This window comes from Triturus cristatus, chromosome 3_2, assembly GCF_964204655.1.
Source record: "Triturus cristatus chromosome 3_2, aTriCri1.1, whole genome shotgun sequence".
NCBI lineage: Eukaryota > Metazoa > Chordata > Amphibia > Caudata > Salamandridae > Triturus > Triturus cristatus.
Genome location: NC_140584.1, coordinates 222,446,440 through 222,456,222, shown reverse-complemented (window position 1 = coordinate 222,456,222; position 9,783 = coordinate 222,446,440). Strand labels below are relative to the sequence as shown.

At 43.7% G+C, this 9,783-nt stretch overlaps 1 long non-coding RNA gene across 1 annotated transcript; it reads left to right on the top strand.

Annotated features, from left to right (window-relative positions):
• Positions 1 to 573: 573 nt before the first annotated feature.
• LOC146857055 (uncharacterized) lies at positions 574 to 7,846 on the top strand. The gene is made up of 3 exons (XR_014979845.1): positions 574 to 750; positions 3,072 to 3,158; positions 7,383 to 7,846. It is a non-coding gene; the product is annotated as an uncharacterized LOC146857055 (long non-coding RNA).
• The last annotated feature ends 1,937 nt before the right edge of the window (positions 7,847 to 9,783 follow it).

Sequence of the window (9,783 nt, the reverse complement as noted above, 5' to 3'; positions counted from 1 at the left end):
CTTTAATTATTTTTGTTTAAGCCGAGGATCGAACTCTGCTCTCCAGCTCCAATGTCGGCAGCTTTATATGTTACGCCACCGCTCCTCGACATCGCTCCAAGACATGCCCGTAAAGGGAGTGATGTTTGTTTCCATTGCGTGCAATGTACAGTGCCCCTGGGGCACAAGCAGGGACCTACTAGAGTGCTTCTCTATCAGAATGCACTTTGCGGTCCCCCTGGGGCACAAGCAGGCATCTACTTCAGTATGCCTAAGCAAGCGTGTGATGAATGGATGCGTGCGCGCGAGGCTGCAGGAGTGGACAGATGACGAATTTCACGATCACCAGGCAAGGCAACTCAGGATGTTTTACTTTTCTGCTGCCCGGGGGTCAGATACCAGAGCCGGGAGCCCTGACGTCAGCAAGGAATGAGGGAGATAGGCGGGGAGGGGGCAGTAAGTAGGGAACCCGCTACCATTGGCTTGCGTGTAAATGCTTGCTTTTGATTCATTATGAGGCTTGATAGCCCCTCCTTAATTCCTCCCATGGCTATTGTCCCCTTTACTCTGTTGTTGCACCGGACCTGTTCTATTTTCTTTATTGAGTTTCTCCGAACTCAACCACAACAACATGCTTCATTAGCTGAGGGGATTTCACTTAGTAATTGCTTTTGTTCGCCAGTGCACGCTTCCACCTCACAAAGTGCGCGCTGGCCTCTCCTCCGGACTGGTCAAGGCATTGCAGCCTGTTACAGCCTGAAACGTCGAGCGGTAATGCGCCGTTTCTTCTTTAATTAATGTGGTCGGGTGCCGCGTTGCCTACCACGGCGCCTGGTTTCATGATTTTTTTGTTATGTTTCCGATGCGTTGTTTTTGTTTATAATAATGAATGTGCTCGGGCGCCGTGCTGCCTACCACGGCGCCCGGTTTTATTATTTTGATGTTAACGTAACCTCAGATTCTCCCCGCACCTTTACATCTCCACGGAAACCATTAAGAGCTTGCTGGAGCTCATTGCGCTTTCACTTTTACAATTGTTCCACACGCAGCGCCCGGTCATTATCTAAGAGCTTGCGGGAGCTCCGTTGTCATCCCTGTTTTGTGATTGTACAGTCTGATAGCTGGGCTTTTGTTGGTGAATTCAAACGTTGTCTCCTTTCCAGTCGGAAGACCCGCTCCAAGGACAGCAAGGAAAAGGATGCTGGTGAGCAGAAGGATAGTGAACACGATCCTTATCTTGCCCCCAATCAATGCCCATGGCTGTCAAGTGCATGAGTTAGTGTATTAACTAATTACTTACGCAGCTCATCTGGGCCCGTGCCTGCGAAGCTGGGTGCAGGGAGCAGTGCGCCGACCTGGGTGGACCGCTTGGAGTTAATTTTAAAATTTGGGTTTGACTCGTTTTTGCTAAACACTTCGAACCTTGGCTGCCGGCTGTAAGTGGCAGGTATGATTTGTTTCTCATCATACAGTAGTGCATACAGATAGCATGCCTGCACCAAAGAATGTGTTCCTTCACATTACAACATCACAAACTGTATTTTATGGAGTTTTGCTTTAGCCATGGCAATCCTTTTCTTACTTGTTGTTTTCCAGCCACACCTGCAGCTGAGCTGGGAGATGTGGCAGTGTGCTTGGGTGCAAAAGCTCCTGCTGGAGACTCGTGTACCTTGACATCAGGAACTGTATTTTACGTAGTCAGCTCAGTGGGTTATTGCTTTAGCCACAGAGATCCTTTTCCTACTTGTGATTCAGCCGCACCTGCGGCAGAGCTGGGAGACGGGGTGATGGGCATAGACATGCGTGTTAGAGCTCCTGCTGGATAGTTACTAGTCTAGTAGCAGTTTCGACTCTCCATAAACTAGCGCATAGGGTTAATATGCATGCTGCAAACATCAGTTGTTTTGCACCTGTTTCAAGTTCTTCTTAGCTTTTCCCCTCAAACATATGGGTGTAATTTCTTGTATTTATATGTTTCCTTTGTCTTTATTGCGTGATTTTGCTTGCGAGAAAGTGTCACTCCTAGACGATGATATGTCACTCAGAATTACACAAATTATGAAAGAGTCACACATAGCAATTTGGAACCTTGGCAGCTATGCCTACAAGTCCAGTGATGCAGAAGACGAGCTGCCAGCAGGTAACATGCTTGTGTTTCTCCACCATAATTTGTGTAGAAAAACACAAACCATGAACTCAGCCAAGTTACGAGTGTAGCATTCTGGTGGCACATATGTTCCCCTTTACGAATTTTAAAGTGTTAATTTGCGCTTCAAGCGGTACAAATCGTGTAGTTATTCAAAACTGAAACGCACATTAAGCGTTACCCTATACTGAAGTGTTTTCTGCTCAAGCTGATTCTGATAGTATCACTTATGCCACTTTCATTCTTGCCTGGACCCCAAATGATAAAGCCGCAAATATTAGCTGTAAAAGTAATCCCTGACCCTTCTCCAACAGTGGTGTAAATTATATAGGTACGCATAGGGCTTGTGTGTTTATTTTTTAAAGGAGCTTACTTGAGGGATTGGACAAACAAGGTATTTGAAAAATGGTACTGTATTTATTTAATCCCCCCCCCCCAAGTTGCTCGAACATTTCTCACTCGGTGAGCTGTCCAGGGACAGTCCTGCATTGCCAGCTTTTGCTGTAAAAGAAACAATTTCAATCTATCTTTTCTTCATTGGCCTTACTGCCATCTTGGGGCATAATTGACCAATATATGCTTTGTGGAATCTCAGAATTACCATTGATTTGCACCTTCACTTGCTCCCTCTCCTTAGCTGTGCTGTCAAAATACTCAAAAATGGAAAAATCATTGCTTGCTATCTATATAAACCTCTGAAGTCCATAGACAAAACCTAAAGTATTCTGTATTGCTGAAATTATGGGATCGTAATAATTGAGATGAATCTTCTGAGATGTATACAAAATATTTGTGCCGAACCCATGGAAGGTATCTGTTGAACTACAGTATTCAGTATTTTGGGTTTCGTTCTACTGTGCTAGGTGCTAAAAGGTCCAGTACTGTATTGTCTAAGCTGTTGCTGCCCCTTTTTAACAGCATTTATTTTTCTTGATACACAATTAAGGTGGCCACTCCCAAAGCCCCCGAGACTTCAGAGGAGCAGCCATTGGACACCAGTGAGGCCAAAAAAGACAGGGTTAGCGGATGAGAGGTGAGTTTTCCCCTTTTTAAAAAATAAATCCTGGACATTAGTTATTGGTAAGTGTAGCCGGCCCATCTTTTGAAAAAACATTTTAGGTCAAATTGCCCTGCATGCTGCTTTAATAACATTGTATATAGCACTACTTCACGGAAACAATTTGTCTTCAGTATCTACAATATTGATTTACATTAGGTAGGCAACACCATAATTTAAAGGGCCTTCCAGTGTACACTGTTCTTTATACATCCATGGGCCCCTTACTGTCGCAAACAGTAGACCAACATAGTGTTCCTTAGTCTGCCTGGGTTTTCACAGCTAGTTCGACATAAATCCCCCGACCGACCTCTAAAATATTTAGAATGCAGCTCACGCTGCTCTTCTCACTCTCCTTCCTTGTGCCTCATGCTGCTCTTCTCCTCAGTCTCCGTCCTTGTGCCTTACGCTGCTCTTCTCCTCAGTCTCCGTCCTTGTGCCTTACGCTGCTCTTCTCCCCACTCTCCATCCTTGTGCCTCACGCAGCTCTTCTCCCCACTCTCCGTCCTTGTGCCTCACGCAGCTCTTCTCCTCACTCTCCCTCTTTGTGCCTCATGCTGCTCTTGTCCTCAGTCTCCTTCATTGTGCCTCACGCTGCTCTTCTCCTCAGTCTCCTTCCTTGTTGTGACTCACGCTACTCTTCTCCTCAGTCTCCGTCCTCGTGCCTTGCGCTTCTCTTCTCCTCAGTCTCCGTCTTTGTGCCTCATACCGCTTTTCTCCTCAGTCTCCGTCCGTGGTGTTGCACAATCTTACATCTGAAATACTGGTGTGGTCATCTTTTTGATGCCAGCTTCTCTAGGTTGCTATACAAGGAGTGTGGTGTTGCATGTGTTTACATTTGAAATATCAGGGTGTCATCTTTCTGCGGTGAGCTATATACTATACACGGGATGTGGTGTTACACATATTTACATCTGAAATACTGGTGGGGTCATCTGTCTGCAGCCAACTATTATGTTACTATACAGGGATTGTGTTGTTGCATGTGCTTACATCTGAATTATAAGGGTGTCATATAGCTGTACTCTTTTACTATGCACGGGCTGTGGTGTTGCACATGCTTGCATCTGAAAAAACGTTTCCATACTTTGTTTACATCTGAAATATCAGGGTGTCATCTTTATGCAGCGAGCTGTACTCGGCTGCTATGCACGGGCTGTGGTGTTGCACATGCTTGCATCTGAAAAAACGTTTCAATACTTTGTTTACATCTGAAATATCAGGGTGTCATCTTTATGCAGCGAGCTGTACTCGGCTGCTATGCACGGGCTGTGGTGTTACACATATACACATATTCACATCTGAAATGTTAGTGCGATCTACCTGTATAGTTCATGGGTTAGTGTGCACAGATTGTGGTTTCGCAGATGTTTACATCTGAAATACCGATGTTGTCATATCTGCTGACAGCTCTACCCTGTAACTATGCATAGATTGTGGTGTTGCACAGGTTTACATCTGAAATCCCGCAGTGGCCTTCTTTCTGTAGCCAGCTCTTCCTGCTTACTATACAGTGATGGTAGTGTTGCACATCTTTACATCTGAAATGTCATGGTGTCCTCTTCCAGGCAAAGAACTCTACAAGGTTACTACAGAGGGAGTGAAGTTTGTCACTTGTTTACATATCAAATGCCAGTGTGGTCATCTTTCTATGAAAAGCTCTGCTCTTGCCCTCAAGTGATTTGCTCAGAGGTCCGGAATGTTGGTTCGTGCAGTGCTCGTGAGATGTATTGGTTGACTATCTTCATTTTTTATGGATTATTTTAGCACAGTGAAGTAGGTGTGTGTTATGTGTACATTTTGGTCAAAAAACAGAAATGTCAGAATGCAGTTAAAAACTTTTGTTTCAGGAGAGTACCTGCACTTATCAAGAAAAATGTTATACTTTTAATTGGAGAGTACCGACACTTCTCAGAAACCAGCAACTTCTATTTTTCCATTTGCTCTCTCCCACGTGCTCTGCCCCCCCTTGAAATACTTGTTCCTTGCTCTGTGCTGTGCACACGTAGACAACAATATTTTAATCTTGAATTTTCAGGGATATCACCACCGAAGGCCCTCATTTTACATTAAAAACAGAGCTTTGGACTATCCCATTTCCTGCTGAAAGGCAATATTTCTCTCCATGTGTTCTCATACCTGGAGCGTCACGCAGTTTGGTGCTTACGTTCCCTCCATATTAAAGAACAGTAGATGTTTCAGCACCCAGGCTAATGTGCTGCATAGCTAAATACATATAAGGTCCCAAGAGCGAGACCGATTGCATTGCAAATGCTTGTTTAAGGATGTGTTCCATGGGCCTTATGGTGGCTTTTCCAATGCAACACCAATAAAGATCTCACACATTTCCACATTTCGAAGGATCATGGACCCTGGGCTCTTTGCAAATAGTGGGTCTCCCAAGATGAGGAGAAATCAGGATACATAATTACACGTCTCTCTGTTATAGCCAATTGCTATGAGTTCTACATTGCACAGGACACATAGAATGAGGAAATTGCATTGATTGTTTGCTCTTGGTGCAGGAATGTGTCCCTTAAAGTATTATCTTATTTGAGGACACAGCGCTGACACGTGCACTATGGTGCAAGGGGGGTGTGTTGGCGCTAGTCACTAATATGTGATGGTGTGTATGCGGACGAACCATGGATGTGCTGTATGTTAGGAATATGACACATTCAGCCCTTAACTTTGGATGCAGGCCAGAGCAGCCAGATGACATCCAGTGCTGCCCTATAGCAACGAATGCTAAATCATGTTCTGTGTGTGCATTCAATTGTTTGAAAGAGCCTCACTAATGCAACAAAAATGCTGTGGCCAACCACCATGTTTAAGTAAGGGATTCCCTTTCCTTAGTCTGTGTGTCCACAGGTAAATCCCATGATCGTGACACGTGATGTATCCCAGACCTGTGAAACCGAGAAATCTAGTCATATTTTAAACATGCTACATTACATTACTCATATACACGCATCCCATCCTATGTGCACACCGTTCTGCAGCACACAAACCACTGTATCAGTCCTACAAGGCTGCAGACTGCGCAGCAAGGTACAGCCTGATGCACAAACGATATGTCCCATTACAGCCAAAAACACAGTCATCTTGGAAATAATATGCCTGTCTTGGAGCAATGCAGCGCAGACACCAAACCCTGGATGCAGAATCATGTTGAAAATATGTCCTACATTGTCCCCAAAAAGGGGGTGACCAAGTGCACACCTGTTTTCACTAATTTGTTCACCATCCACTTTTCTTCAACCCAGAAACACGGCCTGCCCAAGTGCCCTGTACATGTAAACACAACAGAAGCTGGAGCGTAGTTGCACTCCTCTGCTGGATGCACAGCTTGTTTCATCACTGGTAACCACAACTACAACTTTCTCCACATTTCAACAATTTTATTGCATGTAATCCAAAAGTTTATGTTGGCTCATCACTTTTCGCCCTGTTACATGTGGGGCCCTTATGCATTCAACAGTTTCTAGTGCACAGATATGCCGGATCCGGGCCTTTTTCTAACGCATGATGAATACATAAAACATCCTCGGTAGTTAATTTCTTTACCCAATGCATTTCGGGCTATTTATAGCCCTTCTTCTACACTGTCCCCAAGCAGTACAGCAGTGTAGTGTGGTTAGTTCACCAGTTACACTATACGGTGCAAGACTCCCACATAACACAAACCCCTTGTGTACTGTCAACATAGTGGACACAGTGCATTGCCATGTATACACTAGCATGTCCCACATTGAAATCCAACCACTGCCCTCCCCATGGCAGTATATATTGAACAACATTGACTCCAACTCTCACTGCCAAATATGTGTGACTGGAATATGCAACATCACCTACTCCAGCTACAGGTTGTAAAATCAGACAGGTATCAGTTCGGAAATGGCAATTGCTGTCAATAACAGTAGATGAGTGTGGGAGATTTGCCTACTCAATAGCTAATTGACTCTGCTTACTGGTGAAAATTCATCGCCTTCATGGCACTGGCACTCACTAGTATGACAAATAGTAAGTGAATCACAGAGGATAGCACACCTGTATGTGCAGCATAGTGTCAGTCGTATCCAATTCCTACTTGTGTGGATGCCACACAATGTCATAGCACATCTCTTACAGTAAGCAAAGCAGATGCAGGATCATCCCTTATCATAACTCTTAACTAATTGTATGCCTCTGTCTTTGCAGCTGACCAAGGATTTGCGGCCGTGGATGAGGACTCTTCTTAAAAAAAAAACTGACAGAGCGCTAATGGAAGTACAGTCATGCCCTAAGCAGGACCTGGTCCATGGGAGAGCTGACATTCGGCGTACTGAAATCCTGCTTAAGGAGTCTGGATATGTCTGGGGTCCGATTGCTCTACTTGCCAACAATGGCATGCAAAATTATACTCATTTGCTTCATATTGCACAATATTTGTATGGGGACAGATGTAACATGGACTGATGCCAATGAGGAGCAGGATCTGCCAGATGATGAGGATGAGGAAGATGAGGAGCCACAACAAACTATTCCCTCAGTAGCAGCAACACAGCGGAGGGACCATATAATTGGAAACATTTTTACTGATGTTTGAATTACTTACATGATGTCACAAAATGATGACTACATGAAACTGTGTACAAATATGTGAAATAAACAAGTGAGCACTACCAGTGTGTATGCATTTTGATTTCATAGTCACAGTAAATATCAAAACATTCACATCACACCTGCTACTAATTGCCAAACAGAAAATGTATGTAGCCATGAGTTAGAAACAGCATAGAACATCATCTGGTACAAACAAAATAATGTGCATGCCAACTACCTGTAGCAAATAGTCCTACATTGCCAACCACAATTAACATGGTGTGGTAATGTAGATAGTGTGCTATGACAGTATGGGTGTCTCTCCTACAGCTAGCCTTTAGAACTGCCTCCTACTTGTGGACAATAGTAGAGTCAACTAATAGTATGATGACTGTGAAGTGATCCACATAGTATGTGCATGGGATTACAGTCCCAAACCTACAATCTCCATATGTTACATCAAAAACTGTATCCACAAATGAAATCCATTAGGAGATCTCATATCACACATACAAATGCTACATATTATACTTTGCCAGTGCAACAGTGTCTACCATGTGAGAATGTAGCCACATTTGCCCCACTCGACTAAGAGGCCAATGGGACAGGCAGTGATGGAGCCTACCATGCTGGTATATTGCACTCAAGTACAAACAATGGCTTCACACCTATCAGTACAGTCAGTGCAAATGTGAACAAACAACACCCACATTCATAATATGTAACAATTGAGCATCAGAAATCACATAAAGCAAGGTCCATACAGACAAGGTGTCAGACACCGATGCATCTCAGGTAGTGCAGATCAGCTCTAAAGGTGCTTCTTTCACCACAAGCATTTGTCAGGTACAGTTGTGACGGGCCATTTCAGAACATACGTTACACATTAAGTTGTCTGCAAAACTCTGTGGGAGTGCAAATCACAAGTTATGGTGCTGCGCAGCTCAACTATGATTTGCTCTGTGCTGGACAGCAAGACTCCGAAAATACAGATTTGTGCAGAAGTCATTGATGAAGGGGCAGTCTGTTGCATTATAGCGGACCACCTTACCAACAACACTGCTTATTTATAAGTCCCTAGCGGCTCCGGTGCATCACTTTTCATATGTTAAATAGTGAGAACTTGGTGGTGCAAATCAGCCTTGACCTATGGTGCACATTTGTGTGCATTGTTGACATGGTAGAATTGTATTGGAAGAGACAGCTCTCAGCTTCAAAAAATGCAAAGGGAGAGCATAACACTGTTGTATGTGTGCATTGGAATGTAGCATGCATATAATACTGCATGACACATAGTGATGTGCCAATAATCCTCCTTGGTATACCAACACCCGGTAATCAAGCATTAATGAGGCCTGCCACTCCTTACACAGCTTAGCTAACCTGTAAATGTGGCAAAACACATTTCACTGGTCTTGAACAGCAATTCCAATGAGAAAGCTATGACTCCTTAATGTCCACTATGGCTACTCATAATGTGTGATGTATGCAGCGTACTCATTTACTGGTGTGAAAATTAAATGGGCACGCATATTGCAGTACCTTGCTGGTTATGGTATGTGAGTTATGTAGGTGCAGAGACTCATTAAAGTCAGCTACAATAGTGAAATACAGTAGTTATTAGGTTTAAAGAACTGGTTCCACAAATTGGCCAACAGGTGCATGTTTTGTCTCATCATATGTATGCACACTTAAGCCTGCCTTGTCAATGTGTATTATTTAGGCATGTCACCTGTGCCATTAGATTTATTACAACTTGAAGGGTTACATAGCCAATAGCTAGGCATATGTGTTGTGCTTCTGTTGAATACAATATATGTGTTCTAAGTCAATTGATTTGTTTTATGTGTTATGTCTTGTAGGTGGACCTGCATCATACACAATTGGTGAGGTGGAGGGTTTCAAGGACCCCAACTTTACTAGTGACTGCCTTCATCAATGCTAATTGTGTAGTGCAAGGACTGAGAATGATGTCAGCTGCTGTGTGAATTGCCAGATTAAATGTTCATCCCTATCA